The sequence below is a fragment of the Drosophila teissieri genome, unplaced genomic scaffold (genome assembly GCF_016746235.2).
Source record: "Drosophila teissieri strain GT53w unplaced genomic scaffold, Prin_Dtei_1.1 Segkk124_quiver_pilon_scaf, whole genome shotgun sequence".
In the NCBI taxonomy this organism is placed as follows: Eukaryota; Metazoa; Arthropoda; class Insecta; order Diptera; family Drosophilidae; genus Drosophila; species Drosophila teissieri.
Window position 1 is genome coordinate 247,987 of NW_025224990.1, and position 14,215 is coordinate 262,201.

Sequence of the window (14,215 nt, forward strand, 5' to 3'; positions counted from 1 at the left end):
CCGGGAATTTCCATACAACAGGCGTTCGTGGCGAGGAATTCGAAGTTCCCGAGGAAATCCTCTGGAATTCCTCAGGTATTCCTCGGGAATATCGAAAAATAAGCAAGGGGTTTTCCCGAGGAATTCCCCAGGAATTCCCGAGTAATTCCCGAGGATTTTCCCAAGGAATTCCTCGAGAATATCGAAAAATAAGCAAGGGGTTTTTTCCTTTTTTTCGTTTGCATTATTTTTAACACATGCCAGTGCGTGGGCCAAGGCCTTCTCTCCTGGCTGCTGGCCTTCTAATGTGCTTATGCTATCTGTAACGAAAAGTATTTTTATAATAATATTATTAGATTATAGCAAAATAACAAATATACATACCAATCAGAACGGAAAAGAATTTGGGATATGCTTTTAATGACTTTTTCCCGTTTAGGCCGCTTATGTTGTAGGCGCACAACAGCGTTTTTGACAATACGCCCTTTATTGCTTTTAAATTGTTGCTTTTTAAAATTTTTGTTATTGCTTCCATCTGAAAGAAAAAAATAAAAACACAGAATGAATTTTACGATCTCTTAGACCATATATATTTTACTTACGTACTTGGGACCCTGAGCTTATGGTCTGCTCTAAAGCCACCAGGTCTTCTTCCGATGTGACTGGGAACGCCACATCCACAGCCACATTCTTCGCCTTCCCCTTTACGAAAATCTCCAACAAGGCCGTCATCCTCGCCAGCTGCTTCGTGTTCTCCGCCAGCTGCTTCGTGTTCTCCGCCAGCTGCTTCGTGTTGGCCTCCAACGCCGTCTACAATGACCGAACCCTTTGGCTGATCTCGGCCAGTTTATAGTCGGGGGTTGCCGGGTTTCCATTACCAGATCATCCTCTATTAAATAGAAATTGTACTGATATAAAAATGACTGCAATAACATTTTAAATGGTTCACTTACCCTCAAGGGAGAAAACAAATTGGGTGAGTTTTTGGCTAGTTGTCGGCTCTTCAGACATCTTAAAAGAACTATAAAAAATGATATTGTATTTTATCTGTTTTTCTTGTTATACTTTAATTAAATACGTTTTTTTTTTTCGGTCATCGAACCGAGGCAGGTGAATCTTCTAAAGATACCTAAAACGCCGTCGTTTAAGGTATGCCCGATTCATATTGAACATGAGAGTACGCTATAGTCGAGTTCCCCGACTATCTGATACCCGTTACTCAGCTAGTGGAAGTGCGAAGGAGAGTCTACAGCACTGACAGTTTTTGGCGATTTGTGGGCGTTAAAGTGGGCGTGGCAAAAAGTTTTTTAGCAAATCGATAGAAATATAGAAGGCTAATACAAAAATGAAAAAATATCAAAACATTTTTCAAAAGTGTGGGCGTGGCAGATTTGTGAGGTTTGTCGGCGTTAGAGTGGGCGTGGCAAAAAGTTTTTTGGCAAATGGATAGAAATTTACAAGACTAATACAAAAATGGAAAAATGTCAAAACATTTTTTAAAAGTGTGGGCGCGGCAGTTTTGGGCGGTTTGTGGGCGTTAGAGTGGGCGTGGCAACATGAATCGACAAACTTGCGCTGCGTCTTTGCCTCTGGAGTCTGTATGCTGAATCTCACGCTTTTATAGTTCCTGAGATCTCGACGTTCATACGGACAGACGGACGGACGGACAGACGGACGGACAGACGGACATGGCCAGATCGACTAGGGTATTGATCCTGATCAAGAATATATATACTTTATATGGCTGCAAACGCTTCCTTCTGCCTGTTACATACTTTTCAACGAATCTAGTATACCCTTTTACTCTACGAGTAACGGGTATAATAATACGCCTACGGACTAAACACCTCCAAAATAAAATTTAAATAAAATTAACAAAGGGATAATGTAAACCCTACGAAAAATGTATAAATGGAACTAGCACTATTTTGCTCTTATATGGCATCGCTATCGCTTTCCTAACCATATTAGTAACCTTATGTCTTTCTAAATCGAGTGTCATATTCCCACTTGTTAAGCAAATACCTAGAGCTAAAGAGGATACAGGCGCATTATAAAAGCTAGGAATATTTAAAATTCTCCTACCTATAATAAAAATACCTTCTGCATCCTGTTCAAAATAATCTACTTCAATCGGGATGTGTTCTAGTACATAACAATAACTATCTGGCCTTTTATTCTTAAGCGTAGATCCCTTCAACTTCAAAACACTACCTTCCAACTTCACTGAATCATTATCTACTCTAATTCCACCATCCTCAACAATCTTCCTATAAATTTGTTGTAAGATTTGAGTCGGCTTTCGAACAAATCCGTTTGTAAATAGTTCTTGAAATCGTAAGAACAGCCTGAAACCGGATCTCCTATTTGCTTAATCGTCTCTTTTACATGAAGTAAACCGTGAACATTGTATGAAACACTACTTTCTCCATAAATAATTAGAAAATTGTTCACAAATGAATCCAACATTTGCTGGGCATTATTTATGTTCGACTCTCGTTGCAAGTGTGAGGAAAACAGTCTGTAAGCACAGTGCAGCAAAAGGAATGAGTAATACTGGTCATCATTAATTGTATCTTTAAGAGCTACAATACCAGTGTATAACAAAAATTGTCTAAACTCTGTGGCTTTCCAATGCGGCAATTCAGCCAATGTTCTTGGTTTTCGAGCAAACTCTTGCGGGACGCAGCTCTTCATCGATAGCAAACATTGGGATATTAGCTGTTTCCTTGGTTTGGAAACCCTACATTCTTGCTCTATTTTATTTTCCACAAATCTTTTTTCAAAATTTTCGCATGACACCCAAATCAATAAGGTGCATGCAATCTAAAGGGACTTGAGTTACCATTAGAACCCCAAGTTTTTCTAAAGCGGACTGAACAGTTTAATATTCTACTTAATGGTGGTTACGATATGTCCTTTGCCTAAAGTTTTCATCTGTAATTAATTCACCACGTTCAGTGCTAAATGTCAATACAGAATCTACTTTTCGTCCTACCTGGGTACATTTGCTGCAACCATGGCTAGACGTATGTCCAGGCGTGCCAGTAATAAATGCTCGAGCAGAAGCATCACAAACTATGGCTCTAATTTCCAAACCAATTTTTTTATTAGAGATTGTCAAACCATTTTTAATAATTTCGGAAGTTTCGGACACAAATTTGAATAAAAACTCTTCGCAATTAAATGGCGTATTATGTCCCATAAAAACTCCAATTGGCCGCCCCCATGGATATTATTTATTCTTAGAAGAATGGGCCATAACTGTGCTCTAGAACTCTTAAAAATTGGAAGTCCGTCAATGTTTATATCGATGATCAGTACGTCCGGCAATTGGGGAAACACTGATAGTTTATTTAATTGTTTTGCTAAACCGATATGTAAATAGGAGCCGCCCGCTACTTTACTTATATCGGGTTTATCAAAACAATTAAATTTATAAAAGGGCTTAATTTTTAACTTATGAGCATTTAAAATCTCAATAAGTTCTATGGCACATGTTCGTGTTGGCTTATGCTTTAAATACCAATTTTTTAACTGTGTATTTAAGTCAGAGCTATCACGAACATGTGAATCTAAGCTACCTACATCAAAACTACTAGCTCCTATCTCATCTTCCCCCATAAGTGGCTCCAAATATTCCCTATTTACTGTTGCGCTAGGCCCTGCTACTTCACCTATACCCGCTTTCGATTTGAATGGGCCTTCGACTTGGGCGTGGTATATTTTATAATGAATATAAAATTAACATAACAATTGCATTCCATAGTTTTTTTTCTGTGCACATTCTTTTAGCACTTCACATTTCTTGCGCTTAACATATTATGTACTTTTCGCAAAATCATGCACTTTGGAATGCAATTAGCTATGCTAACTTATCAACACGAATCACTTTACTTACCGGATTTATATTTTTGAATTGATTGAATTAATTGAATTTTTTCACAAACACGACGTGTCACTTTCACAATTAATTGCAAATGCAAAAGAAAAGGGGTGACGGAAAACGAAACCGAAAATTCTGACAGGCGCGTGCCAGGGTATTTCCGACCATAATGATCCCGTGTAATTAGAATTACATAAAGAAATTATTAAAAACGGACGCACTTGCGTTGTCTATAGCGACTGTTTAATTTCTTAAAAATCTTAAAATCCTTAAATCAACAAATATAAATTAAATATACACTTAAAACAATATAAATATTCCACCAATTGTTAGATCGGTATTTAGAAGCTATACATTGCGTTTTTTCTCGACTCTGATTTTGTCTCCTCTCATCTCTCACTCTCATTTTCGGTCACTGCTCCGAACTACTTCGAAAAAAAGCCAACAAATATGAACTGCGGGCAGAGGCAGAGCCACGACAGAATTCGGCTTGACTTTGGTGTTTGAAACTTTGCTAGAAAAAGCCTGTGAGATTTGTTTTTGTTTTTCGAACTCTGGCGAGGAAAAATACGGGAAAGGAATTTTGGTACTGAAGGGTATATTAAGAACTTACTATCAAATTAAGCCCATCTATATAAAAAAAAAAAATTTTTTCAAAATTATGTCAGAAAAGACTATTCAATTCCTTAAGAAGCAGTCCGAAATTATTTTGGAAATTAGAAAGTTGGAAGTAAAACCAACATTAACAGATGTAGAAATTCTAAATTTAAATGAGCTTCAAAAATGTTTCATTGCTAATCATAGCAATTTGTTGAAAATTAGAAAATTAGTTTTAGAAAAATGCCACCTAACAAGCTTATTAATAAAAAATGCTCATACGGAAACATTGCATGGAGGGATAAACCTTATGCGAAACTATATCCAAAGAAAGTATTGGATTTTCGGGTCGAAAAATTCGTTGAAAAAGTATTTAAGAGAATGTGTAAAGTGTGCAAGGTATAAACAAAATACAGCTCAGCAAATAATGGGTAACTTGCCAAAATATAGAGTGACGATGGCATTCCCGTTTCTTAATACTGGAATAGATTACGCAGGTCTTTATTATGTTAAATGTTCAAAAAATCGTGGCCAAAAAACATTTAAAGGATACGTTGCCGTATTCGTTTGCATGGCCACCAAAGCCATACACTTATAAATGGTAAGCGATCTAACTTCTGACGCATTTTTAGCAGCACTCAGAAGATTTATTGCTAGACGGGGAAAATGTTCCAATATCTATTCAGACAACGGAACAAATTTTGTAGGAGCTGCAAAAAAATTAGATCAAGAGTTATTTAATGCAATACAAGAAAATATAACGATTGCAGCGCAGCTTGAAAAGGACAGGATTGATTGGCATTTTATTCCCCCGGCAGGACCTCACTTCGGAGGTATTTGGGAAGCTGGGGTTAAGTCAATGAAATACCATTTAAAGCGTATAATCGGCGACACTATTTTGACTTACGAAGAAATGTCAACTCTTTTATGTCAAATAGAAGCATGCTTGAATTCAAGGCCATTATACACTATAGTTGTGAGATGGATCAAAAAGAGGTTTTAACACCAGGTCATTTTTTAATTGGAAGACCGCCTTTAGAAATAGTCGAACCAATGGAAGATGAAAAAAATCGGAAATTTGGATAGGTGGAGACTTATCCAAAAAATGAGGAAAGATTTCTTGGTTAAGTGGAAAAGTGAATATTTTCATACGCTCCAGCAAAGGAATAAATTGAAAAAGGAAATTTCTAAAATAGAAGAAGGGCAAATAGTTTTATTAAAGGATGAGAATTGTCATCCTGCAAGATGGCCTTTAGGAAAGGTGGAAAAGGTCCTTAAGGGGAATGATGATAAGGTCCGGGTGGCTAAAGTAAAGATGCAGGAAGGATATATCACTAGACCCATTACTAAAATTTGTCTCTTGGAAGGAATAAAGTCTGTTGACAAAAATGAGGCTGACCAGGAGCCAAAAAGGCGAACTAGAGCGACATTGGGAATGTTCAAGATCGGAATCATCATGGCAACGCTGTTGTTTGTGTTAAGCTGTCAAGTTTCTAGCGCATTACCTAAAGATTTAGCACCAAGATATTCTATAGACAAAATAAATAAAACCTCAGCAATATATCTAGACCCGCTGGGAGATGTTGAGATTGTGAGTACTTCTTGGAATTTGGTTATCTATTATAAAATGGATCCATATTTAAAAATGATAACAAAGGGTAATGCGCTTATACGAAATATGAGGAAAGTTTGCGAAAGACTTCATAGCTTTGAAGAGCATTGTAGTCTAGTTTTAGATAATATGCAAAGTCAGTTATCGGAACTTGAAGAGAACAATAAATTGTTTATGATGCAGTCTAGATCTAGAAGCAAGCGTGCTCCTTTCGAATTTATGGGTTCCTTGTATCATATTTTATTTGGTATAATGGATGAAGATGATAGAGAGCAATTAGAAGAAAATATGAAGAATTTGTTAGATAACCATAACAACCTTGATAAACTAATTCAAAAACAAACATCTGTGGTTGATTCAACTTCTAATCTATTAAAGAGAACAACAGAAGATGTTAACTCAAATTTTAGAAGTATGCAAATAAGAATTGAGAACATGACAGAAGTTCTTAAAGAAAATTATTATGTTTGTAAGGAATCAATAAAATTCTTTATGGTTACGAAACAGCTAGGCTCATTGATTGAAGAAGGCTAAAAAATTCAAGCAGGTATTAAAAGCCTGTTGATTGATATTAATCACGGTAGGCTAAATACAAATATTCTCAGGCCAAATCAGCTTAAAAAAGAAATTGCCAAAATTCAGCAGAGTCTTTCGGAGAACCTAGATATTCCAGGAATACGGTCGGGTACGGAACTTAAGGAGGTGTATACACTGTTAACAGCCAGGGGTTTATTCATCGACGATAAATTGATCATTAGTGCCTCTGTTTAGCAGGCATCCATCCAAATTGTTCAGGCTTATTCCGGTGCCAATTCGAAATGAAGATCGGATAATAATGGTGCATACAACGTCCGAATATTTAATTTATAATTTTGAGATAGACTTCTATCAAATAATGACGGAAGCCACCTTAAATCAATGTCAGAAATGGCAACTAAATAAGAGAATATGCAAAGGAAGTTGGCCCTGGAATTCTACCAATGATAATGCATGTGAGATTCAGCCTCTAAAGCCAAATAAAGCGGCGAACTGCATCTATAAAACAGTAGTCGACTCTAAAAGTTACTGGGTAGAGTTAGAAAAGAAAAGTAGTTGGTTGTTTAAGTTTCCTGTGAATTCAAAAGTCCGTCTGAAATGTACTGGCTCTCAAATTGAATTGTTTGATTTGCCTCAGTAAGAAGTTTTAAGCATTGCGCCGTTCATAAATGAACGTATATCAAATAAATACAGTCCACTACTGTTATAAATGCAACTAATATACAAATGTACATCTCAGCTTTGCTGGCCCTTTGGCAGAATGTTCACAAATGAACACGAATATATTTAAAGACTTACAATTTTGGGCTCCGTTCATATCTTATGTAAATGAATCGAGAGCGACAATTTATATTTAGGATTTTGTTATCTAAGGCGACATGGGTGCAGTGCTCAAAAACATGTAATCTAAGTGCACACTACATGAGTCAGTCACTTGAGATCGTTCCCCGCCTCCTAAAAAAGTCCCTTAGTGGGAGACCACAGATAAGGTCCTCGCCGCTCAAGATAGGCAGATGTGCCGGAGCGTCGGACCTCGATAAAGCGGGGACTATTTATTTAGGCCTTTGCGTAGGCCATTTACTTTAATATGCGATTCTCATGTCACCTATTTAAACTGAAGATAGTTCGAAATAAAATTAGTTTCTTACAAAAACTCAACGAGTAAAGTCTTATCATTTGGGATCTTTACATTATTAGTTTTATTTGTAATATGGCTTCTGACAAAAGCGGCAGGTGACCTCGTGGAATCGAGACGTGCATGGATTTTTGTTTCCGGGGTGTTGGCGGTAGAAATCGACTCCGTATCCACACGTATAGCAAATCATATCGTGCAAAGAGTTTTTGCACTCAGGCGCTGTTCTGTTGGACTCGCGGCTGTCTTCCGGTCTGCGTTGGAATTCTTCCACAAGGGCACCATCGGGAATACGTCCTTTTCTCTCTGAGCGTTGGATCTCATTTACATGTCTACCTAGCATCGGTTTCCCATGGTTTCTTAACCACCGATCCACTCTGAGCCCCTCCGTTTTAAGCTCTGCCAGTGACCATATTGGGGACGTCAACAGTAACCCACCCATTTGGGAGTTCAGGTTATCCTTCAAAAGTTCTACATATTCACCCTCGGCGATCTTGTGTTTTAACTTAAAGTGTAAGTTGTGCATGTCGGCGACATAATCGCTGAAGGACTCGTTATACCCTTGTTTCCTCTCCATTAATTCTTTGATCTTCATTAGGTCACTTCCAGTTGTAGAAAAAGCGCTTTTCCTTTCCCTGGTAAGCGAATAGTAATCAAAATCGTAATCCTCGGCTCGATCCTTCATGAGTTGCCAATACCACTTGCTGGCTGCACCGATCAGCAGACTATGAAATTCTCTGAACACTTGCTGACGGCTTATGCCATATAATTCTTGTAGTCTTTCCACACGGAATAAAAAACTTTCAACGGTCATACTGCGGCTTGTTCCGTCAAATTTCAAGTTCCATTTATCTAGCCGAACACACTTTTGTGCTGGTGATTGAAACGTTAGACTATGATCTAACTCGGGGTGCAGTTAGTGGCTGGTCTCTGCTCGGCTGGTCTCCGGTATCTGCTGTGGAGTGGCCGTTCGTCTGGGCTCCCTTGACCGATGCATTTGGCTGTTAAAACATTCTTGCGACACTTGTTCTGGTGTTGGGGTATCTTGATGTCTTAAAAAGCTATCTGTGGGGTTTCTGGGTAGTCCAGGTGGTGGGGCCATTCTTGGTTGTTCGGAAAAGGTTTGGGTGGCTTGTAACTCAGCCACTTTCTTCTTCAATGCGTTTACTTGAGCGATCATCTCCAATTCCGCATCTCTACTCTGCTTCACTAAATCCATTAGTTCTCTTTCCCGCCTATCGGCCATCTCCGAACGGTCTTCGGAACATTCATGGTACCTTGGCAACATGCTGGAGCGTCCTCTAGGCGGTCCTAGCGGTGAATCCATTCCTCCGGCTGCTTCATCCATCGCGCTTTCAATCTGTTCGGACAAGTGTCCTACCTCTTCCGGCTGGTTCTCGAAGTTTTGAAGACTCTCTTGATTTAGTGCCTCATATAGTCGGGGGTGTCTCCCGCACTTGCACTTCGTGGTGCACGACCCTCTTCTTGTGTTCGCGATCGGCTTACTCTCCCGGTAAAAACACTCTCTCCCGGGTTGAAACAACACTTTCTTTTTTGCCCCCCTCATTTACGTATTTGGATTGCTCTATTTGATACTTGTTTTTTTTTCTGTGTTCTGCTTGGTATACAGCTAAATATATTACACGATCTACCGTGAAAGTTTCTGACTACAACTGTTAATATAAGATAGGTAAGCTGGGGTGCTGTTACGCCATTAATAAGTCTCTCCTCCTCCTCAAATACCGTCCGGTATTTAAGCCCCAAAAAAAACTACCCGGAGATGTTGGTCGATGCCCTGACATGGCCAACATGCCTCCGTCTTCCACTGCTTAGGGAACTTTTACTAGGTTTCGTACGTGAACTGGCCCGCCTTTTCCTGTGGAGCTTTTACTATGGTTATGTACGTGGACTGGTCCTCCTTTTTCCTGGTGAGCTTTTACGATGGTTCCATATGTGAACTGGCCCACCTTTTCCTGGGGAGCTTTTACTATGGTTCCACATGTGAACTGTCCCATTTTTTCCAGGGGAGTTTTTACTTGGTTCCATATGTGAGCTGGCCCACCTTCTCACGGAGAGCTTTTACAATGGCTCCATATGCGAACTGGTCCACCTAAGACAGTGTATGTCCGAAAACCTCTCCCGCCAGTCGTCGGAAAATCAGGCTGTTTGACCGATATTTACGGACTCCACAACCTGCTGCTATTTGACCGTTACGTTCGGACTCCACAACAGTTTTCCTATTTCCCTGGCCACGAGCCTCACTGATTCCACGACTACAAACGTCGCTCTGAGGGCTCTTGTTTTTGCATAAATAAAACGAGGCGGATACTCATCGCTGAAAAGTAATTTTTATAAATTTAAAACAATATGGAACACAAAATATTTAACTCCTATTAATGAAATAAATTGCCTAGAAGAGGTTAACAATAAGATATTTTTTCTTTAAACCTGACACAAATATACTTATATTAACTAATGGTGTAAAAATAAAATGAGCACGGGAATGTATGTATATATATGAATATAAAAAAACTTGGGAACATGGTTCCGTCAAACTTACCCCATTTTAATCCGGAGCGATAAGATCTCGACTCGTTGGATCCTGAGTGTTGCTATATATATAGTGATGGAGTTATACATACATATACTTTCGTGCACCAATTAATTGTAACCGAAAAATAATAAGATATACACAAATACAAAATAAACAAGAGAGAACGTTATAGTCGAGTTCCCCGACTATCTGATACCCGTTACTCAGCTAGTGGAAGTGCGAAGGAGAGTCTTCAACACTGACAGTTTTTGGCGGTTTGTGGGCGTTAGAGTGGGCGTGGCAAAAAGTTTTTTGGCAAATCGATAGGAATTTACAAGACTAATACAAAAATGAAAGAATATCAAAACATTTTTTAAAAGTGTGGGCGTGGCAGTTTTGGGCGGTTTGTGGGCGTTATAGTGGGCGTGGCAACATGAATCGACAAACTTGCGCTGCGTCTATGTCTCTGGAGTCTGTATGCTTAGTCTTAACTTTCTACCTTTTGTAGTTCCTGAGATCTCGACGTTCATACGGACGGACAGACAGACGGACAGACAGACGGACAGACGGACGGACAGACGGACATGGCCAGATCGACTCGGCTATTGATCCTGATCAAGAATATATATACTTTATATGGTCGGAAACGCTTCCTTCTGCCTGTTACATACTTTTCAACGAATCTAGTATACCCTTTTACTCTACGAGTAACGGGTATAAAAAAATTCCCTAAGTGGATTATGCATATATATAAAAGTATGAATGAGCTGGGTTTCTGTTCTTTTGTAGCACGCTTTGGCTGCTATTCGGCTCTCAGGTTTCTTGGAGCGAGCACTTGCTGTTGTTTGTTTTTTGCTGATGTTCACATTAACGGCCATGTACCGGTTCACTTGTTCTTTTAATTGTTTTGCCGTTAGTATTTTTAATTAAGCACTTTGTGGGACACCGGATGCAATCCTGTCCAGGACATGGTGATGGTCCCTCCTCCGCTGTACGGATCTCATGTACATTTTTACGATCTTTAACAGGGCCAGGAAGATCAGTATAGCAGCGATGAATTCCAGGGTATGTTGTACTCCTTCTATTTCCTGTTTGTGGTCGACAACCTCCACGGTGTTTATCACATTTGCTGTGTTGTCGGAGGCCTTAGACTCATTGCCGCCCATCCTGAGAGTTTCGTGGAACTATGGTCTTCCTTAAAAGTGTGTTCCTTGTTAGTCCTGTTATTTCCTTGAAAGGATGCTAGTGTCTTTTCCAGTAGTATGACCTTCTTCTACTTTGAAAACAATCAGCCGTGATAAGCAGTAAAATGCCGAATAGGATTATGATCGTGCTTCTATTGAAGATGGTGTCAATCTTGAGCTTACGCAATAGCTTGATGTTGTTGACATGCAGGTTCTCCAATCTTTGTAGAGAAACTATTTTGATTCTCTCTGTCTCCTCCGGTGTTAATTATATGATGGCCTCGTCAATGTCACCTCGGTGTTGCTGTATTCCATATTGTTTATCTTTAGAGTCTCGTTGAAGAATTTTACCACATATGAGCCCATCAAATGCTTTATTTTATTGCTTCACCTCAGCGTGCCATTAAAGTTGTTAAGCATTAATATTCTATCGTCAACCGATCGATCTGCATTACCAAATCCGCACTGCGACTATTGTCCTATCAAAAGCCTAGGCATACATAATGTCTTACTTAGGTCCACGATTTTTTTATTACAAATCTTAATATTATTAAAAGTTTTTTATTTTTCCAAACATTTTGCAAGTTTTGTATTATTGTATTATTTCTTACAATTGGCTTGATTAAAATGTTTTCGTATTCCTTATTCTCTAAATTTGAAATTTTTTTACATATAAAAGTGTCGTTCTATTATGTAAGACTGAAGCGTCCGAAAAACTTAGCGTTTCGTCTATGGATAACGACGATAAATTCCCATTTTCAAAAATTTTGTTTACCTCGAGAACTTTATTTTCTCCTAATAGAAATTTATTTATTACGTTAATTTTCGTCCATTGAATGGCATACTTTATATTTATTATTTCTTCTTCGATGAGCCTAACTTGGTTTTGAAGATTAAGTGTTATCTCTTCCGAAAAGTGATAATTTTTTCTAATAAAATTAGTTATGGAATTAGTGCACTTGATTACTACCTGTTTATTATTGTTATCTATTATCTCGTTAACGTTGTTTTCTAAGGATGTAAAGTTCCATGCGGTGCCCAGTAAATTAATGGCTCTAACGGGTTTACTGTTATGGAAGAGGGAGTTAATGGTGTAGAAAGTGGGGAAAGTTTGATTCATTTCGTGGCTCAGGATATGGTAGTTGTCCGTAGTTTCTAGGCTATTTTCGATGTGTCCAGCTAATTTATTTAGTGTGTCTTCGATATTCTTCAGATCAATGACATGTATTAGTCTGGTTGTTGATGTTCTTATTTACCTATTCCCTTATGGATCGTTGCCGTTTGTACGTCCTTATAGTTCGTAATTTCTATGGTTGCTTTTGCTCCGGTCAGAGTCAGTATTCTGCAAAAAAAAGGTGTCATTTTTTAATTCGAAGCTTAGCTTTAAGATAAGGCCATAAAACTGCACTTTGGTGCATTATCTGGCGGAAACAAAAAGCACACCCAGCGTGGTTTACCTTTAGCTTTTTTTCTTAGAGCGATCTTTTCTATTCTGATCGTCAAAGCAAAAATACGTCTTTTGTTAAGAAAATTAGGAAAAGAAAATTTTTTTACATACCCGTGATTGGAAAAATTCCTAAACCAAAGTACAAAATCAAATTTTACCAGTTAATAGTTTAAAAGAAAACCCAAAGCCTTCGTCGCTCACGTAAGTGAAAATATGTTTAAACAAAACCTATGGAAAAGGCTAAATACAAACTTTTCAAAAAAAACAAGAGAGAACGCTATAGTCGAGTTCCCCGACTATCTGATACCCGTTACTCAGCTAGTGGAAGTGTGAAGAAGAGTCTTCAGCACTGACAGTTTTTGGCGGTTTGTGGGCGCTAGAGTGGGCGTGGCAAAAAGTTTTTTAGCAAATCGATAGAAATTTATAAGACTAATACAAAAATGAAAAAATATCAAAACATTTTTCAAAAGTTTGGGCGTAGCAGCTTTGGGCGGTTTGTGGGCGTTAGAGTGGGCGTGGCAAAAAGTTTTTTGGCAAATCGTTAGAAATTTATAAGACTAATACAAAAATGAAAAAAATATTAAAACATTTTTCAAAAGTGTGGGCGTGGCAGTTTTGGGCGGTTTGTGGGCGTTAGAGTGGGCGTGGCAACATGAATCGACAAACTTGCGCTGCGTCTATGTCTCAGGAGTCAGTATGCTTAATCTCAACTTTCTACCTTTTGTAGTTCCTAAGATCTCGACGTTCATACGGACAGACAGACGGACAGACGGACGGACGGACAGACGGACAGACGGACAGACGGACAGACGGACAGACGGACGGACAGACGGACATGGCCAGATCGACTCGGCTATTGATCCTGATCAAGAATATATATACTTTATATGGTCGGAAACGCTTCCTTCTGCCTGTTACATACTTTTCAACGAATCTAGTATACCCTTTTACTCTACGAGTAACGGGTATAAAAACTCTAGAGCCTTGGCAGTCTGTGGAGCAGCAGGTTGCAGCGAATATAGCTGTGCAACAATTTAACTCGACGCTGAAAATTGTTCTCCACTCCTACCTAAAAGTAGGCAATCAAGCCCATTCCGCGATTGTCCATCGAAACACCATTACACCTCTGGTCCATTGGAGCACCTTTACCTCTTTTGCCCATAGGAGCACCTTTTGCACCGATTGTTTGTAGGAGCACCTCGGTGCCACAAGAGCACCACTCTGCGCTGCTTGCCCATAGGAGCACCCTTGGCTGCAAGTGCCCGAGGGCTCATGTCAGCTGGGCAAAAGTGACCTAACCTGAAAGTG

The 14,215-nt window shown here is 39.0% G+C and overlaps 1 pseudogene; it reads right to left on the minus strand.

Annotated features, from left to right (window-relative positions):
- Window positions 1-204: 204 nt before the first annotated feature.
- LOC122625553 lies at window positions 205-9,091 on the minus strand (annotated as a pseudogene).
- Between the last annotated feature and the right edge of the window lie 5,124 nt (window positions 9,092-14,215).